Here is a 25,192-nt window from a genome sequence, read left to right on the forward strand (position 1 = left end):
AAAATACTCATGAGCAATTATTGAAGTGGAGTGGGGTGTTTGTGACAATAGAGCGTTTTTTAATTTGGCCCTTGTTTTCTACAAATATAGACAGTGGTTTGTTTGTAATGTAAGTATTAGACTTGTTCAAATTTTTTGAATTCGTTTTCGCACAACAAATTTCATTAACTGCCATTTTGGTTTGGATGAAATTTAGAGTGCTTTTTCCATTCAGAAATGAAATTTGTTGTTACTTACCCTTATTCTCTATCTCATGCTCTCCCACACTTTCAACTCTAATTCACGTTGTCTCACACTTTCATTCATGCGCTTTCTCAATGTCTCCCTACCTTCTCCGCTGACCACTTTTGTGTCCCTGCCTCCTTTCCCACAGCTCTGCAGCTTCTTTTCTTGACTATTCTTGTTATTCTGTCTTCCTTCTTCATACACTTCACTGTGAACCAGGTCTACCGGTACACTTCTGTAAAAATGATGGAGCTCTCTTTCTCTGGCTTATTGAAGTACTTCGGCAAAAGAGTGGAGTCACAGGCAGAGGGTGTCCCTGAAGGCGGAAGTAAGCCCGGGTCATGGGAAGTGGACGAGGAAAGGAGACATGGGGAAAAGCAGACAGGAGAACAAGAAGAGTCAAGAGAAGAAGTAGTGACACATTTCATAGATTAAAATTCGTATGAATCCGAACACAAAAGTCTAGTCTGTATTACATCTTTTTTGATCATTTATTATTATTTTTTTATCCTCTGTCTTCTATTACCTGCAGAAAATGCCATGAAGGCTTCCTTTTTCACAAACTTGTCATTGTCATCCAGGAAATGCTCGGGGTAGAATTCCATTGTTTTTTTCCAGACCTTCTCATCCTTAAGGACTGATGATAAATTGGTAATTATGGTGGTACCCTATGAATGCTAATGTCATCATTTACAGAATATATTTAAAATATCTTAATTGACTTATAAATAACAATAAAAAAAACATTTGATGATATTGTGGAATGATTATGTGAGTTGGTTGTTTTTTTTATTCTAAATATACATTTACATTAGGTGTAAGTGAAACATGAATGATAGGAACATGTGTCTTAATAGAACTATTAGGGGATGTTCTTTGGTCGATTTGTATGATATAATCTAATGGTGAAATTTATAGATATGCCCTTGCTATAGATGGTAATTACTTCACACTGAGCAATATAGAAAATGACTATTAAAACTCATTAGATGACATGGAGATTATCTCTATCCTCTCGATGCCTACTTTCTCTATCCCTCTATACCTCACAACTCCCTATACAGCACTCAGGTTACATTAGCTTGTCATTATCATCTATCAACGATTGGTTCTGTATGTATACACAGGTCCGGACTGGGACAAAAAATAGGCCCGGGCATTTAAGACTGAGCAGCCCATTTTTATTTATTTATTTATTTATTTTTTGTTAAACCAAATTCTGACAAATTTAATATACCATTTCTTGTTGTCTATTAGTTATATTTCAGCATGCTTTTGTCACTGTAATAAATTAGCATTACATAAATATATAATAAATGAATCACATCAGGTATAGATAACCCCCTAAATTACAGCATAGATCACAGGTTGCACACCCCAAAGCCAGCCCTGGCGTCCACATTGCCCACATAGAACCTTATCAGCACCCAGATTACACACATATTACAGCCCAGCCTGAGCCAACTTTGTCCCTTAACAGCCCAGTGTAAGACATTTCCCCAAATCACTTAAACATTTGTGACAGACATAAACACTTACACAGTTACTCACTGATTCTTACGAATCATTTACACGTATTCATTAATGCAGTCTCACAAATCATTCAAGCAATTCATCCACACATTAATTCATTCATTCTCGTACACATTCATTCATTCATTCTCGTACGCATTCACACAATTCATCCACACTAATTCATTCTCGTACGCATTCACACTACCCCCTCTCCCCATCTACCCTTCCCCTTCTTAGCTGCCCCTTCTCACTTTGTTCCCCCTTACCAGTATGTACCCCCTCTCCCCCTTCTCACTGCCTTCTCCCATTTCTCACTATGCACCCCCTTCCCCACTTCTCAATATGTACACCCTCTCACTAGCTATCCCCTCTCCCCCTTTTTCACTATCTATCCCCTCTCCCCATTTCTCACTGCCTCCCCCCTCTGCCCCTTCTCACTGCACCCCCCCCTCCTCCATAAGTCCTAAGGTGGGGGCGCGAAGCGTCCGTCTTCCCACTCTGCCGCGGTGCGCGCTTCACAGCTGAGTGCCGAAATATGACATCATATCCCGGCACTCAGAATGAAACGCCGGCACCGTGACGGAGTCACAGAGAGTGAGGGGCGCCGGGCGGTTGCTGAAAACTTCACGAGCGACAGCTTGGCGCCCCTGCCCAGGACTTAAATTAAAACATCGTTTTTTTGTGTGTTTTTTTTTTTTTTAACTTTATTTAACATGGAGGATGTTAAATAAAGTAAAAAAAAAACCCCTTTTGCCCTGCGTTAATGCGGCCGTAGAGGCCGCATAGGCCCAGTCAGTCTGGCCCTGACTGAGCCTTTTTTAAGGTAGGGGCCTGGAGCTACAGCTCCATCAGCCCCTACGTCAATCCGGCCCTGGGCCGCCCAGTGTGCCCGAAGACCAATCCGGGCCTGTGTATACATAAGCTTTGCAAAATAAATCTATCTATTTAAGTCTTGTGGTTTCGACTGATCTTTGGTCACAGAGAAATGTTGATATTTAAGTCTAACAAATATCTAGCAGTTGCAACTTTAACTTGACCACTTCAGGTTAATAAATCCAGTTAGAAGCCTCTACTTTCTATGAACACATTTGCATTAACACAAAGATAACATCTATAAATAATGAGGTCACATAATATAAAATGACATGAATATAACTAAGACAAAAAATCAAGGGTAAACATTGTTTTTTAAAATATTGTAGTTATTCAAATGTAATAACTACATATGAGAACTACATATTTTGATGTATGTGGAAATTCTGTAACACATTTTGATATTTTAAATAGATAGTTTACCTTGGGAATGAAATATCCTTGTATCTCGGTGTCTCTGTAAGTCATATGTGGCAAAGCCAAAAGTACAATATCCCCACATGACATCGTTGGATTTCATGGATCACTGCATTGGTGTATGGCATTTCTAACATGTCTACCATTGTTGGCTGTCTGCCTCTTCCAATTACATGGTCAATTTCATTATGGACCTTAACTGAGTAAGAATATGGTATTCATTCACTGTGATAAATATATGGATATTGCTATGCATATTTAATGACTTGCTCTATAGGCAGTATTTGACTTTATCTCACTTAATATATGTAGACATATCTAATAGAGTATGCAGTATGAAATTACATTAGATTCTTCTTTTTTGTTTTGCAATATTTTTTTTAGTGAAGGGAAACGAGGCAGTATTCTCCATGTACGGTAGTTGATATATACATTCTAGCTGGCCTCCTGTGCTTAGCTTGGTAATAAAAAATATTGTTTTGGTGGTCATCACTCTAAGAGTTAATCTCACTTCAACTCATTTGCAACTCATGGGTAGGTGAATTAAACAGATGGGGTTTAGCAACCAGATGGCTTTCATTTAGAACTGTTTTAGCGTGTGTATTGTTAATACTTAAATGCCAGCTAGTGATTGTGTTCCTGCTTCACATATTACCACCAGGAGAAAAATACTCTAACATAGCCAACAATATTTAAAAACAAATCTTATGTAGCTACTATATACTAAACAATACCCACATTGGACTTCTGGATGTAACATCATGAATAACATGGCCCATCTCAGAGTGATTGATGTGGTTTCTGTCCCAGCGTTAAATAAGTCATATGTTGTGAATAGCAGGTTATTCTCATTAAAGCTGCTATCAGTTTTTTTTCTTTTACCTGCAAAAACAAGTTTCATTTTAGCATACTGATCATCCTATGGATTCAAAATGCATTGTTCCCTAATATACTATTTTTATTTGCGAGGATTGCTTTCAAAGTGCTGCTTTGAATCCTGTAATAACTATGTTTTTACACGTGATGATTATACTGTTAAGTAATTATTGTTAGATATAAAACGTAAAAGGTTGCTTCTTTACTTCTGCCTTTTAGTATTGGGATGAGGAAAATTGGATAATGGGCTCTCATGCCAACATGTTACTATTAAGGAAACTGAAACAGGTTTCTTATTTTGCTTAGTCACAAAAAAGTTGAGTGGTTGCATCAAAGTTACCACAACTAACCATAATGGGCTGAAGTCACAAAGCCTTGTATGCTAACACATGCCCCCCAAGTGCCCCGATTTAGGTGGGACAGTCCTGATTGTTTTAAGACGTGGGACTAGGTGCTGAGGCATGGCCACTGGGCGGCACGGTGCTTGCACGCCAGCCCCTTTAATTTCATGAATGAAGGCCTCCACCCGCTGCCCCCACCAGACACCAGGGAGTCGGGGGGGGAGTGTTTTATGGGGGGGCATAGGCTATTAACCCCCTATATGCCACTCTGCTTTTAGAAATGCCTTTTAATCCCCTATATGCCACTCTACCTCCAGAAATGCCTTATAGCCCCCTATATGCCACTCTGTCCCATGATATGCCACTCTTTCCCATGATATGCCTTTTAACCCCATATATGCCAGAGTGGCATATAGGGGTATAAGGCATTTCTGGGATGTAGCAAGATCCCTTTTGGGTAGGGAATAATTAAGAGGACACTGACTGGAGCACCTTGCGCCCGAAATCTGCTGCAGAGGAGGAGATGTCTACTCGGTAATGCTGGACAAATGTATTGAAGGAAGACCAGGTAGCTGCCTATAATATATCTTCAGGAGATGCGGAAGCCTTTTCAGCCCATGACACTGACAAAGCTCTTGTGGAATGAGCTGTAATATGGGATGAGAGAACTTGCCCGTTGAGAGAGTAAGGCAGTCGAATAGTCTCTGTAAGCCATTTTGATATAGTATGCTTGGAAGCTGCGTGACCTGATGACCTACCAAAAATGTTTCCGAATAATTGATCCGCTTTGCGGAAAGGAGCGGTGCGCTCTATATAGAGTCGTAGAGCTCTTCAGACATCCAATCTGTGCCATAGAGTTTCTTCTGGAGATGTCGGTGAAATTAATGGCTGGTTGATGTTGGATTTAGAGAGGACCTTAGGCAGAAATGAGGACTTGACATATAAGACAACCTTATCTTGATGAAAAATGGTAAATTCAGAAGCCGAGGACAGAACCTGTAATTCACCCACTCTCCTTGCTGAAGTAATAGCCACTAAAAATGCTGTTTTAAGTGATAAAAACTTAAGAGAGACTTCTTCCAGAGGTTCGAATAAAGAGCTTGGAGGACCAAGGTCAAATCCAAGGAAGGAAAATAAGACTGTCTGGGGGGGTAGCTGAATGGTGACTGCTTTAAAGAAACACCAGATAAGAACACGTGAGACCAAATCTGACAGGAGAAAAGTCAGGGCCGATACTTGCCTTTTTAGGGTTGAGACATCAAAACCCGCCGAAAAAACGTCTTGCAACAATTCTAGGATGGAACTCATAGATGGTGAAAAGCAATCCAAACCTATGTTATAGCACCAGGAGAGGAATTTATTCCAAACACAAAAATACATTTTAGAGGTGGACCTTTGAACCAAATTAAGGAGAATATCAGCCATGTAATGGGAAAGTCCACTGTCTTGAAGGATCACCCTTGCAACAGCCAGGCCGTCAGTCTGAACATCTGAATGACTTCTGGGGAAAAGTTCCTCTTCTCCACCAGCTGGGCTGACACTGGAAGTGGCGAACTTTCGTCGATTTTATATGACAATGCCACATGCCATCTATGTCAAGTATAAAGCTGTTTTTTTAGTAGTGTAATGGCTTCACCAAGAGCGCTGTAGTCACTCCCAGAGATCACCCAGATATATCCTCCCGTTGTCCCCGAAATCACTTCCAGCACCCGTTAGCATGCACACCTTGGAACCCTGCCAAATGTACCCAATACGTAGACACAACTACCTTCAATTGAGTACGGCAAAAATGAACATTTTATTGAGCAGAACACAGCATATTTATACAGATAAATATCAAGACAACAACCAGGTTTTAAACAACAGAACAAAAGGGCTCAATCATATCAGTACATAATTGAATTACATCACACAAGATTAACAAGATATAACAAAAGAACGTTTGACCATGCCAGAGTTGTCACTAGCACTTGACACCTTGATGGCTTTGTTTGACTACCTGCTGTGTATTAGCTAATCAGCTACACAACAGCCCTTCTTTCATACTGTTACACAATTTTCAAAATAATTAATTTAAGGTGCAGGGAAACAATGACCACGGAAAAAGCCTCCAATGGTGTGAGCAGATTGTCTGTGTACATTTAAACCTGTAATGACAAGTGACCCCCCCCCCATACTTCCCTACAAGAGGAACCATGGTTGAATATGGGCAAGTGCCCACAAAACTGCATAGTCCAGGGGGGAGCTGTGTCTGGCCCAGCAATGTACTTCACAGGTAGGTTTTTATTTTAATATATTTTTACTTCCTTTAAACCCCTACATTCTGTAGCAAAAGTGATTTAAGGACTCAAATGGGTTAAACTGCCTTGCATACCAAGACATGTGGTCAGGGCCGGCCCAAGACATTGTGCTGCCTGGGGCGAAGTGTGAAGTGCTGCCCCCCCCGTATGTGTGGTGTATAGTCCCCTTTATAGTCCCCCCCCTGTATGTGTGGTGTACAGCCCCCTCTATAATTAAATCAGCAATTGTGTTTCGCAAACTCCGAAGAACCAATTTAAGTTTCCTTTTTCATAATATATTGAGATTGAAATAGAGTAAATAACATGATACCTTCACTTTTCCTCACACTGATTTCTGGAGTTTTGTCCTTTGAAGTGACTAGAAATTCAGTAAGGCGTTTTATCTCTGGATAAATAAAAATTACAAAGTCTATTTATCCCTACAGTAAGTAAAGTGCCAGGAAACAGATAAACAAACACACACCAGGACAGGCTCTGCCACACCGACACGCAAACACACAAACCAGGACATGCTCTGCCACACTGACACCCAGACAAACACACCAGGACAGGCTATGCCACCAACACCCAAACACACACACCAGGACAGGCTCTGCCTCACCGACACCCAAACACACACACCAGGATAGGCTCTGCCTTACCGACAGCCAAACACACACCAGGACAGGCTCTGCCACACTGACACCCAGACAAACACACCAGGACAGGCTCTGCCACACTGACACCCAGACAAACACACCAGGACAGACTCTGCCATACTGACACCCACACACACACACACACCAGGACAGGCTCTGCCACACCGACCCCCAAACACACACACCAGGACAGGCTCAGCCACATCAGGATGGGATAAGCTACTAAGAGCATAAAAAAATGCTTTCCACATTGCTGCTTGTTGTGTGTTAGCCACCTTTGTATATCTGTGCCCCAACACACCCCTGTCTATTGATTTATTTGATGCCCCCAGCCAGCCCCCCACCCTTGTGTTTTGACCCCCCTTTTGTACTGGTTAATTGTAATGCCCCCCATACCCATGTGTATTACCCCCCTCCCCTTTGTGTATAGATTGTCCTAATCACCCTGTTGTGTACTTATGTCCCTCTAGGGCAGGGGCGTCCAAGTTTTTTCTGCAGTGGGCCACTTCATCAGAATTGTATATGTGCGCGGGCCGCACTAATTTTTCACTGTGAGAAAATATGGCCTTTAATAAAATATGCAGATTAAAATAAAGTAAATAACACAAAACCTTTACTTTTCTTCTGACTGATTTCTGGGCCTAGAAAGTTTTGTGACTACAAATTCAGGATTCAGGATAATAAAAAATGAAATAGTTCTATTTATTCTAGGGATGCACCAAAATGAAAATTCTGGACCAAAACATTCACGGTTCACTTAGCCAAAACCGAAAATGACCCCCCACCTTTAAAAATAATAATAAAATAATAATAAAAACAAAAAAAAATAGCAATATGACTTGGCACGATAGGACTGTGCTTGCTGTTAGCAATCACACTCCTATCATGCCAAGTCAGCCAGTACATGCTGGTACAGGGTGGCTGTAAGTGATGTGCAGACCCCATACTGCTGGCAGCATCAATACACAATACACACAGCTAGCTAGGTTTCAGAATGTACTGGCTGACTTGGCATGATAGGAGTGTGATTGCTATCAGCAATCACAGTTCCATCATGCCTAGGTTCCAGCACTTACACATCCAACCAGTAAATGCTGGAACCTAGGCATGATGGAACTGTGATTGCTGTTAGCAATCACACTCCTATCATGCCAAGTCAGCCAGTACATGCTGGTACAGGGTGGCTGTAAGTGATGTGTAGACCCCATACTGCTGGCAGCATCAATACACAAGGGGGGCAGCTAGCTAGGTTTCAGCATGTACTGGCTGACTTGGCATGATAGGAGTGTGATTGCTAACAGCAATCACAGTCCCATCATGCCTAGGTTCCAGCACTTACACATCCATGCTATCACACACACGCACACTCATTCATTCATATACTCATTCATTCACAGATTCATTCCCTCAATCACGCATACTCATTCAAACATCCTCCCCACCCCCTTACCTGCATTTGAGGTGCGGGCCGCGTAAGATCGGTTGCCCTGGCTGCCGATCTTATGCGGGCCGCACCTCCAGGTCTCGCGGGCCGCATGTTGGACGCCCCTGCTCTAAGGGCATGAATATGTCTCTCCATGACTCCATCCCTCCGTCTATCACCTCAATTATTTTATTTTTTTAAAATACTTACTTTTTCTGCTGGCTTTCTTCCACTGACGTGCTTTTCTCCCTCGAGATCTTCTCCTTGTCACGCGGTGACAAGCAACTGTTCTGCGTGAGCCCGCCCCCTTGAGCATCTTCAAGGGGGCGGGACGAAGAGCCGAACTGATCGGCATGCAGACAAGCCGACCGCTTTCCAATAATTAAACGGAGGCGGTTTTACAGCTGTTTTAAAACCGATAGCCGCATAGGATGCGAAAAAAACGGCGCTTGGGGCGGCAAAGTGCCGCCTCTTCAAAAGTGCCGCCTGGGGCAATTGCCCCAGTCTGCTCCATGGTAGGGCCGGCCCTGCATGTGGTGGGAAATAGGTGGACTTTATGTCACCCCTTAGAGGTTTTTTTATTATGTTCCAACCTAACCACATGGTATGGGATGAGAGACTGTTTATGGGGTGGTTACATGACACCTCATCTCCTCTGGGGTATTGCAATTTGCATTCATACCTTCCAAGCAACTTGGGGGTTAATAAAACAATACGTTGTTTGTTTTTCGCAAACTCACATCAATTTGACTCAATGTCAAGCAGATGTACATTGACTGTTACTATATGCAAGTCCAAATATGGAAGTTGAACTTTAATTTTGAAATCTTAAAACATAATCCCATGTAACTCATTTGGACTTTGAGTCCAAATGGACAAACAGTTTCCATTATTAATCATTACATTGCTTACCTTTTCCAGTTCCAGAAGATAAGCATCAATAAAATCCCTGATGTCATTAGGATACCAAGTTCTACAATCAGGGGAGGGCTGGCAGCCTAAGGCCTGGGGGGCAAGTCTAGTCAAGTGGCCCATTGCGCCACCAAAGCGGCTGCGAGCGACATTGAAAGGCGGCCGTCGTGCGGCAGTCACTCCACCGGTGCGTAATGAAATTAAATTGGCCGGCGTGCACACACACACACTTTAAAACTGCATAGTTTCTATGGTTAGGCAAACATTGACAGGGGTACAGCAAAATTGTTATCATTATATACTGAGGCACACATTGACGGTGGTACAGCATAACTGCTATCATTGTATACTTAGGGATTACGCTGTACCACCGTCAATGTGTGCCTATACTTTGAGCCAGACACTGACAATACTGTACAACCCCTATCACTTTATACTAAGCCAAACATTGATGTGGTGTAGGCCTAACACTTCAGTGACTGGCTTAGTACATAGTAGGGATGCACCGAAATGAAAAACTTTTAATACTTTATTAAAAGTAACACACCAAAATTAGACAAAAAAAATAAATCAATAACAATATTAATATATATACATATATATATATATATACATATATATATATAATTAACAGCAATCACAATCCTATCATGCCCAGGTTCTAGCATGTACTGGCTGACTTAGCATGATAGGCGTGTGATTGCTGTTTGCAATCATATATATCTATTAATACTGTTATTGAATTTTTCTATCCAATTTTGGTATGTAATTTACTTTTAATAAAAGTGTTGTTAACGTACCACAGTTGGACAAAAAAAAAATTGATAACAGCAATCACACTCCTATCATGACTAGACAGCCTCCCTATGCCATGCTATCCCCCCACACTTCCATGCAATCTCAAACCCTCATTCACAAACATTCATCATAAACTATAGCATAACACCCATCACACACTTACTAATATTTTCCTACCTTTCCTCTGGCACTGTCACTTTTCCTCCTCCTCTTCATTCTTCCTCTTCTTCTTCCTCTTCTGTGTCCCGTCCTTCCGGTGCAGAGAGCGCGGAAGACGGTGGGCGTGGCTTCAGTGTTGTGCGCCGGGATTTGACATCAAGTCCCGACGCACAGCCACAGTTGCCGCGCGCATCGTTTTTGGAGGCGTGCCGGCACCCCTCAGTGAGCGGCACTCCAGGCGGACCGCCCCCCGCCAGGTACGCTACCGGCACAGCGGACAGTCCCGGTGGCAGCCGCTTAGTTTTTAACTTTGCAGCTTCCATGAATGTTCGTCTGCCGGCCACCCGGCCAGCCCGCCGGCCCGGATTCAGGGCGGCCTGGGGGGCAATTGCCTCCCTGCCCCCCGGCCCAGCACGCCCCTGTCTACAATGCTCTGAAACCATTTCCCTTAAAAACTTCATAATATCATATTCAAATTTTGGAACATAGTTAATAAGCCAAGGAATATTTGTTAGAAATGGAATTTCATTTAAAACCTAGAAGACAAAATTCACATTATCATTGTTATTTTATGCATTGCAAGAGCAATTCCAGTCTTCAAAGCTTAACTACTAGGAAGCGTACGTCCTTTTTAAAATTATTGCTATAGCTTGAAAGCCAGGTGCTACATTCTTTTCTGTGGCGGATGCTGTTGCCAATAGGCTCCTAGCGTTGAGTCTAAGGATAAATATCCAGCTTCTCCCTGTGCAAAGAAGAGCAGGAGCCCGCCAACCCTATATTTTAACTAGACTTGGGCACCAGGGGGCTCTTCGTGTTCGTCTTCATACTCGTCTTCGGAGAAAAAAAAAACTTCGTATTCCGCGAATATTCGCCCGTTCCTGTCTTCCTTTCAGGCGAATATTCGTGGCCATTCTTCGTGCTCGTTTCTCCCGGCTGCGTAGCAGGGGTTAATACGGGGTTAAGAACACATCGGAGCAGCAGCAGCAGCAGATGCGTTCGCGCCGTGAAGGTACGTGTGTGCGACTCTATTGGTCGCCGGAAGGGGGTTGGTCTGGCATCAACAAATGAATTGCAGAACTGCAGAATGCACCTCATTCGTTGATGGCAGGCGAGTTGCACACACGTACCGAGGTGTACTGTACACAAAATGACCTAGACAAATGCTCCAAGGAACTTGGCCACCTTTTTGTCATACACAGTCACACATCCATAGATGTTTCATAAAAGAATAGGGATTATTTTAAATTGATTGTGGACCACTTGTAATACATGCCTAACATTTGCATTTATAATGGCATACTTTGCAACAACCCAACGTTTACTGGACAGGACTGGAAAAAAGCAGGACTGTCCACAAAATTGTTGGGTGTGTTGGCAGGTATGCGAATGGAAAAATGTTGGACAAGAACTAAAAAATAGCTTAGGGTTAATGTACAGTTATTTTTAAGATTATTAGCAGTGCACTGTTTTGGTTAAAGATGTATTATGTCTAAATAATAATTTAATTTTAATTTTAATGGGTTTATTGAATTTTATTTTAAAGTTATATTTATTATTATTTACTTTATTATATTTATTTAATGTTGTAGTGCTACTCTACCCAGCTATACCTATGTGCACTAGCATACCTAGTTTAGCTAAATTTGATGGGACAAGAAAAAAGCAGGACTGTCCCTGAAAAAGTTGGGTCTGTTGGCAGCTATGTGGATGGAAAAATGTTATAGGGTGACGTGTGAGTTATAGCGTTAATGCTAGTGAGTGTAGAAGTGAAGGCCAGGGCAAATAACAGGAGGAAAGGTCCTTGTGATTTGTGAATTGTACATGTGTGTGTTATGTGTTATGTCACTGTGTTATATGTGTTATGTGTGTTATGTGTTATGTCACTGTGTTATATGTGTTATTGTGTGTGTTATGTTTGGTAGGTTGTGTATCAGACGGAAAAAAATGAAATGGAAATGGAAATGGAAAAGGCGAATGAGTGGGCAATTGGCGACCCACTCACCTGTTTCACCCCAGGGCAAAGCATCCAAACAACTGTCAGTCCTAGACGTTTGGCAGCGGACTTCCAGAGCTCAGACACTAGGCCCTAGCATAAGCTGGCTACTCCGGCGGAGGTAGCAGGCGTTGTCACACCGCAAACAGACGCAGCCAGGGGGGAGAAACTACCCTTACCATTAGGGACATTTTGGGCATGACTCTACCCAGGAAGCGAACTGGCAAAGAAGAGACGCTGTCACCACCACCACTACCAGCAGCATTGAAAAATGGAAAAGGCGAATGAGTGGGCAATTGGCGACCCACTCACCTGTTTCACCCCAGGGCAAAGCATCCAAACAACTGTCAGTCCTAGACGTTTGGCAGCGGACTTCCAGAGCTCAGACACAAGGCCCTAGCGTAAGCTGGCTACACCGGCGGAGGTAGCAGGCCTTGCCACACCGCAAACAGACGCAGCCAGGGGGGAGAAACTGCCCTTACCATTAGGGACATTTGAGGCATGACACTAGCCAGGAAGGGAACTGGCAAAGAAGAGACGCTGGCACCACCACCAGCAGCAGCAGCAGCATTGGGAAAGGCGAATGAGTGGGCAATTGGCAACCCGCTCACCTGTTTCACCCCAGGGCAAAGTATCCAAACACTTTTAGTCCTTGGCGTTTGGGAGCGGACTTCCAGAACTCAGACACTAGGCCCTAACAGAGGTAAAGTTTGACCATTTCAGCAGCACTAGTCTCCTTTCTGCTGCTAGCTCTGTCAGATGGTCCAACTATACTCCCAAGTGCCTCTTCCCAAAACGCAGCTGCTCCACTCAGCTGTGTTGTTGTGATGCTTGTGGCACTGCTGCTGATGCTGCTGCTAGGAGTAGCAGACCACATAATCTCTTCCTCCTCCTGCACATCTCCCTCCTCGGACAGCATTCCCATTTTACGCTGCCAGTCACGCACCTTGTTGACCAATTGCTCCCGGTAGCTACTGAGAACATTGAATTTCAAAGCTAGCTTTCCCTTAATTCTTGGATCGCAAAGGCACGCTAGCATCATTTCGGAACTCTCTTCCATGCGTTTGCGAAGGTGTACTTTTAGCAGATCCTTCAGCTTCCTGACTATGGCTGCTACGTCAGGATGTAGAGTGCCACCTTGAACAGCCTCACGGTTTTCAAGGAACACATCCATCTTGCTGCCTAGATGGGAGAACACTGGGATTACCTGGGCCAGACTGGCAGTGTTTGAGCTTAAATTTTCTGTGGCGTCCCTGAATGGTTTAAGGACTGCCACTAGCTGGGCGATCACTGTCCAATCCTCCCTATTCAATGGAGATGTAATCCCAATATTGTGCTCTGAGGCAAGATTATGGATTGCCCTCTGCTGCTCCAAAATCCTCTCCAGCATGTCTAACGTGAAGTTCCACCATGTACTGACATCCTGACGTAGGCAGTGTACGGGAAGACCTGATCTCTCTTGCTCTTCCCTCAAAAGTTGGCTAGCCTTAACACTATGGTGAAAGTGCCCAGCAATCTTTCTGCAGCGGGACAGAACTACTGCTGCCACATTAGTTCCTTCTGACATTGCTGCCTTCACTACAAGATGGATGATGTGGGCTGCACAGCGCACACCAACAATATGACCATCTCGCAGCGCTTTCACCATATTGGCACCTCCGTCAGTTACCACAAAACCTACTTCAACATTGGTGTCTGCCTCTGCTCCCACCCAAAGGCTAAACATTTTCCTCATCGCATGCAGAATATTTTGGGAAGTGTGCTTTTCATCCATCACTTCTGCATGGAGAAGGAATGATCGGTAGCCTGCTGCAGCAGCTTCCTTGGGCACACCGGGATGCCACCAGTGTGCTGTCAAAGAAAGAAAGGCATGCTGCCCACTAGGTGCACTCCACAAATCTGTTGTGAAATGAACAGACTGACCAGCAGCCTTGGAAAGCTCCTCTATCACTGCTGCAACACAGGAACGATACAATGAGGGGACAATGTTCCTGCTGAAAGTGGAACATGATGGAACTGTATATTGTGGAGCCACAGCCGCCATCAATTGTTTGAAAGGCTCCCCTTCGATCATAGAGAAGGATGCCCCTCCAACAGCAATGAACTGACCAATAAGTCGCGTTACTTTATTGGCCTGCTGTTTGGGCATTGACCTTTTGGATTGGAATGCCACAAATTGTTCCAGGGTGGGCTGGACATGCAGTGCTCCAACCTGCCTTGGTCTCTGGCTGCCAGCACTAGCTGCTGCTGCTGCTATTGGCTCAGAAGCAGCTGTTGGGGTTTTTCCATGGCCACCAGCTATGCTGCCTGCACTAAGTTTTACTTCTGCATCTTTCCCCAATAGCACAGCGTTGTGTTGAGTGCTGAGGTGATGCTTCATGCTAGCACTGGTAAAATGGCCAGACACTTTCCCTCTGCTTATTAGCTTCCCACAATGTTTGCACTTTCCATAGCGCCCTTCTTCAACATTTTCAAAGTGCTCCCAAATTGGGGCGCGCATAGCCTTGGAGTGTACCTTGGGTGCTGCTCCTACTGCTCGGGGTGGATGAACAGAGGCAGAACTAGTGGTGGTGGGACTGGTGGTAACAGTACTGACCATAGTGGGACTGCTAATTGCTTTAACTTTAGATTTGCTAGGTTTTGCTGCTGCTGGTGGTGGTGATGGTGATGATCGTAGCGGAGAAGGTGGAGGCTCAGGGGAAAATTGTGCACTAGTCATTTGGACACTGCTCCCTGAGGAATCTGATTCCTGACCACTCATCTCCTCTACTTCCTCTGGCTCATAGTCTAGTTCTTCATTAGCCAGATCGAATGGAATTCCTGCTAGGCTGGAGCTAAGACGTGAGACTCGTGACTAGTAGTAGTGCGAGCAGGAAGAACAGACTCTGTACTTGGCCTCTCAGTCTCAGGCTCCTCTGCTACCTCGCTAGGTGGAGTTCCACTATGTGTAGCCCTCTCTCTAACTGTCTTTACAAAAATATTGTAAGGACTTGGTGACTTGCTAGAGGTACTAGGAGGACATGGCGTGACGGTACCGGTGGGAACAGTAGGCGCAGCACTAGTGGTGGTAGAGGCGGTAGAGGTGGTGGTGGTTTTCCCTACAAAAGAATGAGATCGCTTTGGTTTGGGACCCCTCTGAGTCTTGCTGCTAATTTGGCTCTGCTTGGTACTTTGCATGCTGCTTGTGGATGGGGAAGATGCTGCTTGGGGTAAAAGGCACTTCTTTTTACTCACTGGGCTAGTAGAAGTACTAGTTGTGCTACTCTTTAACTTTGAACGTGCTTCTGGTGCTTTAGGCTTTCCGAAAAAATCATAGAGCTTGTGGGCCTAGCCGCACTACTACTGCCTGCTTTTGGTGCCTTTCCTTTACTTGATGATCCTTCAAGCAATGCTTCCCCAAATGATAAGCGAGAGCTTGGCCTACTTGGCCGACTAGACTGACGCAAAGACCCTCCTTTCATAATAGGGGGTCCAACTTGGTTCCAACTCACATTTGCAAGCAACTCACAGGTTGAATCGTATCCACTTGACTTTCCTGCAGTCAACTGTATTTTATTTTTTGTGAAATAGTAATATATGTTAGTTTTATTAATAGAACTCTGAGCCCAATCAATATTCATAATTTATTTTGATTTCTGTATCAATTACATTTCTGAATACAAAATAAACAAATGAAGTAAAATCATAATAAATAAATGAAGTAGGTTCCTACTTTGCTCAGAGATCTTCACGCATTTTACAGGTAAAACAAATGCACTTTAATAAATAATGTATCTTAATGGTCCCTTCAAATTTTCATGATTTGCATGATGTTCTTGCTTGCAAATGCATGGGAAATTTGGCAGAATTCCTCTATTTGCATTTCCCCCTTTGCCCCCCTCCAGCTATTTTCTGTTCATAAGCACTGGTGTTAGATCAACTAACACAGCGATCGAATATCTCTTTAAATTCAAGTGCGCGGAACCCAATCAGTGGAAACAATCATTTTGTTTAGGGGCTATGGATTGGTCCTGGCACTTTAAGGCCAGCAACTGTAAATAACTTAGCAGCATAAGACCATGTGTATTCTTTTTAAACTAACTCTGTTTATTGATGGTACAGTTGATAACAAGTTCCACATACATTTAGAGCAAGTAATAAATGTACAAAGTTAGCCAGGTAAACATTAGTACAAGCAGGACATCTAGATGACATATTATGCTGTGAGCAGGTATTGCAAAGCCTGCAGGAACATAAGATACAGTGTACACAAATCACATAGTATAAGGATGAAACAGCATAAAGGAAAGAAAAACACCGTTCCCAATAAGAGGACTAGTGTACACAATCCGCCCATAATTGAAGCTCCGTAGTGGAATGTATCACAATGGCAGGATGACAAGTTGTACAATCACAGGAATAAAAGACCATTGAGCATAAAATTTAAAACAAAAGAAAACAAATGAAACAAAACAAATAAAATAAAATAAGATGCATACCACCTAACCGCCAATTACATGACTACAAACATAATGAAGTGTGATGAGAGAAACCAATGTGTGGTGTGAGTGGAGCCAATAGTCAGGAAGGCGAGACAAGATACCGGATCCACGCGAGGCATGAGAAGCCCCATCGCTCAAGAAAAGAGGCCTAAGATACTAGAGAACTCAGGGGAGGAGATCAATCTCTTCCACCAAAACCATCTGCGCTCATACTGGGGGGTCCTGCCCCTAGAAGCCCAAACCAATTCCTCCATATAGGAGATGTACTGCATTCTATAAAGCCATGCCTGGATGGGAGGGGTGCATTGTTGCTTCCAGAAGCGAGGGATGACCGCCTTTGCGGCACTTAATATGTGAAACGTTACGGAGTTCTTGTATTGGACGAGGGAGAGATCAGTGTGGTGTAGTATAGCAGCTTCCGGGGTTAAAATATAGCCCGGGTCCCCAATCTCCCGCACAACCCATTCGATTATGGCCCAGTAAGGCGTGACGAGAGTGCACTCCCACCATATATGCAGGAACGTACCAGGCCCTGCCAGGCACCTCCAGCAGAGGTCAGGGACCTGTGGCAGAAAGCGGTGCAAGTCATGCGGAACACGGTACCACCTGACTAGAAGTTTGTAGGAGGCCTCCTGTATTCTACTTGCTATAGCCCTTTTATGGACCAAATGGATGATTTTATCCCAATCTTCCGCGGAGGAAGACCATGTGTATTCGGCCAGTGGCTGCACATGGGATCTGCAATAAAAGAAAAGATGGAATTGGCAGGGGATTCGTTATTTTAACTCACTGACATCATTATGCTTTATGAGGGACCTACACTAAAAAGATATTTCTGGAACAAGAGCTGAAACATTTTCTGTGTACCACAGAGTATTGTTTCTGTAAAAGCATAAGGGCTAAACCTTAGGTGCCCAAATTGTTCTGCAATCTTTGTAAAATATGTATGAGAATATGTGGCCTAGCCACAATAGAGAAATGCAATGGTGGAGTATACAGGCATGCATCCTGGACATTTGTAACTATGCTTGTAGATGCTTATAGTGCAAGGTGATGCATGTATGGTTTTATTTTGCTATAATAGAAAAATAGCAAAGCGCAATGCACCTACTTAATACCAGCTCTACTTGAACACACATATAAACAAAATAAGTAGTTTATTGATTCAGTGTAATGGAGTTGTGTAGGCACCATATATAGTAGCACTATTACAAAAGACATACAAGTCTATTGTTTATATTCTGATGATTCCCGTACAAAAAAGAGGGGTTCCAGGAATCCCTACTGCAAGCAGGTAAAGTCTGAGCAGACAAGAATTGGGGTGTAGGGCATTTCAAAATTGTGAGGCAACTGGAGATGTATGGTAGACTTATTAGGACATGTTATAAAACATAGCTCCCACACTGACCAAATGTCTGTCATGTGTCACTTATCTTGTACAGCTTGGAATCCGGAACATAAAAATCCAACTTCCTTTGTTATCTTTTGCTCCAATGATTTATTTCCCATGCTAAAATTCCTAAGGGTTGATAGTGTGAATCTTCTTTGCTCCTTCCAGGATGTACCATATCGTACTAGCACCAAACCTAGATGTATTTTGTAAACTTAAATGATTGTGCTGATAATTTTTTTCTATGTATCTGAAGGGTACCTTATTGCCAATTATTTCCTTATTGCATGTTAACTAATTCCATAAAAATTTACAGAATCAGACACATATTTGACTTTAGTGTGTAATATTCAATGAATTGTAATCATTCCATTATGTTTTAATCAGTTTTAGCAAAATGATACCTTGGCTGTTGGGGGTAGACCCAAACTTCTCGTATATAGGAAATCTAGGACGATCCCCTATATCCTCAGACTTGTTGATTAGAACCTCCTTCATGACTTCAAAGCCATTAAGCACCACCACATTCTTCCAAAAGAATTGGAGACTATAGACATTCCCAAAATTTTTACTCAGCTGTTAAGAAACACAACCAAATGTTTGTCAGCATCAAGAGGTCACATGTAAGACATTCACTCTTATGACTGTATTAGGCAAATATTCTTGGTATCACATATCATGCTATTTCATTATCATTGTTCTGCTGGTTGTCTTTTATATTATTCTGCATTAGGTAGCAGTTTGTCATTGTAATTTTAGAATTGTAGTCATGCATACTGCACATTTGGGACCACCTCATTAACTGAAAGTGTACATTGATCATACAAAATGTATGGTGACTAAAGGGAAATATAGAGATGGCAGCATTTGCTTGTTATGTATGTGAATTCTATGAGGCATGTTAAATATTTCAATTAGGTGCATTCATTGAAACTATGGTTTAAGTATTATTTGTATTTAGTAACATTAAATTACTGAAAGTATGGTGAAAGTTACCCTTTAACTTGCTCAAGCTTATATTTAGAACAGATCTTCCTATTAGAAAAATATTACGTTATAATTGAAATCAATTACAGCAGTACCTACAACCAGCATGCATAAACCTCAGCCCAATAAGCAAACCAGTGGACCATGTGCAACTTTCTAGGAAGGTACTCAAGGAAATGAAGCCAAACCTAACTGAAGAAGCCTGTATTACTCCACCATTTCCCATGCACACTGTAAAAGAGAATACAGTTCAACTATAAACTATTGTTGATTGCCAATATTCTCATGATGATTGAATATGTCTTGACTTTTCCAAAATAAATACTTTCTACTTTTACTTTTTGTCCCATATATTCATAACTGATGAAGCAAAATAAAACAACATTCATAAGATATTTCTGCTTACTATGGATTATGAATACAACAATTTATAGAACTAACACTCACTGGCCACTTTATCAGATACACCTGTTCAATTGCGTGTTAACACAAATAGCTACTCAGCCAGTCACATGGCAGAAACTCAATGCGTTTAGGCATGTAGACGTGGTCAACACAACATGCTGAAGTTCAAACCGAGCACCAGAATGGGGAAGAAAGGGAAGTTAAGTGACTTTGAACATGGCATGGTTTTTGGTGCCAGACTGGCTGATCTGAGTATTTCAGAAACTGCTGATCTACTGGGAGTTTCATGCACAACCATCTCTCAGGTTTACAGAGAATGGTCTGAAAAACAGAAAATGTCCAGTGAGCAGCAGTTGTGTGGACGAAAATGCCTTGTTCATGTCGAGGTCAGAAGAGAATGGGCAGACTGGTTGAAGATGACATAAAGGCGACAGTAACTCAAATAACCACTCGTTACAGCCAAGGTATGCAGAATACCATTTATGTGTGCACAACACATTGAACCTTGAAGCAGATGGGCTTCAGTAGCAGAAGACCACACCAGGTGCCACTCATGTCAGCTAACAACAGGAAACTGAGGTAACAATTCGCACTGGCTCACCAAAATTGGACAATGGAAGACTAGCTGCAGCATTCAGGTGGCAGGGTCAGACATAAACAACATGAAAGCATGGCTCCATCCTGCCTTGTATGAACAGTTCAGGCTGGTGGTGGGTGATGTAATGGTGTGGGGGACATTTTCTTGGCACACTTTGGGCCCCTTTGTACCAATTGAGCATTGTTTAAAAATGACAGCCTACCTAAGTATTGTTGCTGACCATGTCCATCCCTTTATGACCATCGCCTGATGGCTACTTCCAGTACCATGTTACAAAGCTCACATCATCTCAAACTGGTTTCTTGAACATGACAATTAGTTCACTGTACTCCAATGGCCTCCACAGTCACAATATCTCAATCCAATAGAGCACCTTTGGGATGTGGTGGAACAAGAGATTCCATCATGGATGTGCAGCCAACAAATCTGCAGAAATGTCTATATGGACCAAAATCTCTGAGGAATGTTTCCAGTACCTTGTACTGCCATGAAGAATGAAGGCAGTTCTGAAAGCAAAAGGGGGTCCAACCAGGTACTAGCAAGGTGTACCTAATAAAGTGGCCAGTGAGTGTATAATCTATAGCATAACACTTACACTACAGTATTGAAATCCTGGTGCAAATGTTTTTAACCTAGAAAGATTCAGTGACTATTGCTTTGCTGCCCTAGTCTTGGATTTTGGCAGTTGTGCCAGTCATGACTTTAAAACAAAATAGGGTGGTGAAAGGGAGCTTGTAAGAATCTTAAAAGAAAGAGTGAGAATGAGTAAGAGAATTCATTAATTAATGTGTGGATGAATTTTGTGAATGTGTGAGAGAATAAATGAATTAATGTGTGGATGTATTGTGTGAAAGCGTGAGATTATAAATGAATTAATGTCTGTATGAATTGTGGGAATGAGGAAGATAATGAATGAATTAATGTGTGGATGAATTGCATGAGAGTATAAATTAATGGGTGGATAAATTGTGTTAATAAGAGAGAATTAATAAATTAATGTGTTGATAAATTGTGTGAATGAGAGAGAATTAATGAATTAATGTGAATGGTGGATGGTGAGAGTGCATTAATGAATATGTGTAAATGATTTGTGTGAATGAATGGAAGAATACATAATTGTGTGACGGAATTGTGTAAGTGACAGATTGAATGAGTGACTGTGTAAGTGTTTTGTGTGTATGATAGATGTACAAATGATATGGGGAAAGGCAATGATGGCACAAGCAGGGTGTTTATGGAACAAAGATGGCACAAGCAGGGTGTTTATGGAACAAAGATGGCACAAGCAGGGTGTTTGAGCTTTGGGGGCCAAGATGACACGGTCAGGGTGTTTATGGGACAAAGATGGCACAAGCAGGGTGTTTGAGCTTTGGGGACCAAGATGACATGGTCAGGGTGTTTATGGGACAGAGATGGCACAGGCAGGGTGTTTATGGAACAAAGGTGGCTCAAGCAGGGTGTTTATGGGACAAAGATGGCACAGGCAGGGTGTTTGGGGACAAAGGTGGCTCACGCTGTGCTGTTTGGGGACAAAGGTGGCTCACGCTGGGCTGTAATTTGTGTGTGTAATCTGGGTGCTGGTCAAGTTCTATGTGGACACCAGGGCTGGCTTTGGGGTGTGCAACCTGTGATCTATGCCTGTAATTTTTTATTTATACCTTTAATGCTGAGTTTTTATGTGAATTCCAATTGATCTATACCTGCAAAGCCGGCTTTGTGTGTTATTCTGCTGATCTATATCTGCTGTGCTATGTTTCCATACATTATTTATGTATACCTGAAAATACAGGGTTTGTAGATTTTATTTAGTTGATCTACACCTGCAGTGCTGTTTCCATGTGTTGTTTATTTGATCTATACCTTCAGTGCTGCGTTTGCATGTAATCCCCAGTTGATCTATACCTGCAAAAATGGGTTTGTATATTAATCTGTTGGACTATACCTGGAATGCTATGCACGCAAGTGTTTTTTACATGTGTTGTTTATTTGATCTATACCTGAACTACAGAGAGGTGTGTGGCTTAGTGAATAAGGGGACAAAAGGACTCTGAGGATGATTACAGGGGAGAGGACCTTTTAAAGTCACGGAGTCAGAAGGAGGGAAGACTGTACTGACTCTCACAGTCTTCCCCTAATCTGCAGTGAGTGTGGAAAATATATATTTTTTTGGTGTGGGAGCAGAGGGAGTGATTGCATGCTAGGGTGCGTGGAGGGGGTGCAAAGGAAATAATTGCTTAGGGTCCAATTTTTTCAATATTTAAAGGAAACATTTTTTTTGTTACAAAGACTGCACTGTTAGCTGTCCTATATTTAAGGTACATTATTTTTACCAGTGTTTCCAGTTATATATTATTATGCTTGTTTGCACTTCCACATAAATAATCTCTAAATATCTTTTTTGTTGAGGGGGGCACCAGAGATGTAGTCTGCACAGGGCGCCTGAACACCTAAGGCCGGCCATGAGTGATACTCCCTAAGCATGGGTTTGTCGGGTTGTTTGGGAGGTAAAACGCCACATCTGGGAAGTGCACATTTTTTCAACTTGGAGCTTTAACATCTGGTCCTACTACCCCCATGTCCTAATGGGCCATCTTTGAAGCCTACTAATTCAATTTATCCCATTAATCATATTTTTTTGAAAACTAGACACCCCAAAGTATTTTAAATGTTGATATTTTAACCCTTTACAAGCACGAGATTCTACCACCAGCCTTTACCAAAGTTTGTGGTAGTAATTTTTTGTATTTTTATTCACACAAATTGGACATCAGGTATGGATATAAAGTTCCTGGTGTAAGTCACTGTCAAACAACACCCCAATATATGTTCAGCAACATAATACAGTAATACCAAGTATTTGTCAGGTTATTTGGGAGGTAAAATTTGGGAAATGCGCATTTTTTACTTGGAACCTTGACATCTGGTCCTTCTGCCACAATGTCCTATTTGGGACATTTTAGAAGCTGGCCAATTCCCATCAAACGCTATATTTCTGAAAACTAGACACTCCAGGGTATTTTAAATCTGGTGTTTTAACTCTTTACATGCACTAATTCTACCGCCAGCCTTTGTCAAAGTTTGTACACACATTGTGCTTTATGTAACGTCCAAACAACACCCCAATATGTGTTCCACAACATCTCCTGAGTACAGTGATACCACTTATTCATGGGTTTGTCTGGTTGTTTGGGGCTAAAAGGCCACATTTGGGAATTGCACTTTTTTTCGTTTTGGACAGTCTGACATTTTTTGGACATTTTTTAATCCGGCCAATCCAGTTTACTCCATCAAACCATTTGTTTTTATGAATGCCTATCGAGCGATCTTACATTGCTTTCCAAGCTTGTTTAATGCCATGACATGGTGACTGTTTTTGTGTGCTGTGCATGGCATGTCACTGGCCCTTAAGGGGTTAATAATGCCTCTGCTACCCCCTAATTTTAAGTGGTGCAAAATATGAGTCAGTGGTGTGTTGCTTTATGCATGCTTTGTAAAAAAAAATACAGGAAATTTGGGACAGTTTAACTCTAGGGCTAGCCATGGGAGCAGTGGGAGGGCTGAAGATGGATGAGATCTTTTTTTTATACAATACAAGTGTTTGGGTTAGTTCAGAAGAAAGTTAGAGGAAAACACTGCGGGGAGAGGCAAACAAGGGGGCAAACAAAAACTACTTGATTGTGACCTACCTGGCTCATAGAGATGTGTGGATTTTTAAAGTCTACATCCATCATATTGCCCAGGAAGGGTATAGAAGGGGGCCCTGGTGGAAAACTGGGCCAGCTTTTTCTCCGTTTCATGAAGTCCAGCAGCAGAAGGGAGGAGGTAAAAATAATGAACAGAACAATGATGTTACATAATGTCACAGGAAAGAATGACTGAAGCTGAGGCAGCAGACTCATCCTGGTTTATTTTTATGCCACTAACTTTCATAAATCTCTAAAGTTACTTGAGCTAAACTGCTACCCTCGACGTCCACTCTTAGTTTGTGTGTTGTCTGTTTGTTTCACTATATTGCTGTGCTGAAATCTCTGGCACTGACAGCGCACCCAGCAAGCCAACTCCTATTTTCACTTACGGTAACTGTACAGAGTGTTTTACTGAAAAAAAGACTAAGCACGGGACATACTAAAACGAATGACAAAATGGAATGCCCATAGACTTTAATGGGGAGGAATGCCCATAGACTATAATGGGGAGGAATGCCCATAGACTATAATGGAAGGGAAAAGAATATTGATTTTGAAATAAAAGTTTAAGACATATCATTTAGATCTTTGGCACACATACTCCCCTAGCACACACATGTGATCTAAAACTCAGATTATGTGGGATTATAGCTGTTTTCTATGGAATGACAGGTGAATGACAGTTTTGAGTGAATGCCCATAGGATATAATGGAAGAAAAATTAAACTTGTTTTTTATAGAAAACCCTCTGACATATCATATAGATCTTTGTCATGTATACTCCCCTAGTACAGTTATAGGTTCCAAACCTCATATTAAGTGGAATTATAGCTGTGTTCTATGGAATGACAGGTGAATGACAGTTTTGATGGAATGCCCATAGGATATAATGGGAGAAAAATCAAACCTGTTTTTCAGACAAAACCCTCAGACATATCATATAGATCTTTGGCACATATACTCTCCTAGTACAGATACATGGTCTAAAACAAACATTATGTGGGATTATAGCTGTTTTCTATGGAATGACAGGTGAATGACAGTATTGATGGAATGCCCATAGGATATAATGGGAGAAAAATCAAACTTGTTTTTTAGAGAAAACCCTCTGAAATATCATATAGATCTTTGTCATGCATACTGCCCTAGTACAGTTATAGGTTCCAAACCTCATA

General features: G+C 42.2%; 1 pseudogene; it reads right to left on the reverse strand.

Moving 5' to 3' along the window:
- Positions 1–446: 446 nt before the first annotated feature.
- LOC149284410 (cytochrome P450 2D15-like) lies at positions 447–24,230 on the reverse strand (annotated as a pseudogene).
- Between the last annotated feature and the right edge of the window lie 962 nt (positions 24,231–25,192).

The sequence above is a fragment of the Sceloporus occidentalis genome, unplaced genomic scaffold (genome assembly GCF_023333645.1).
Source record: "Sceloporus occidentalis isolate IW3139 unplaced genomic scaffold, rSceOcc1.0.p SCAF_94, whole genome shotgun sequence".
NCBI lineage: Eukaryota > Metazoa > Chordata > Lepidosauria > Squamata > Phrynosomatidae > Sceloporus > Sceloporus occidentalis.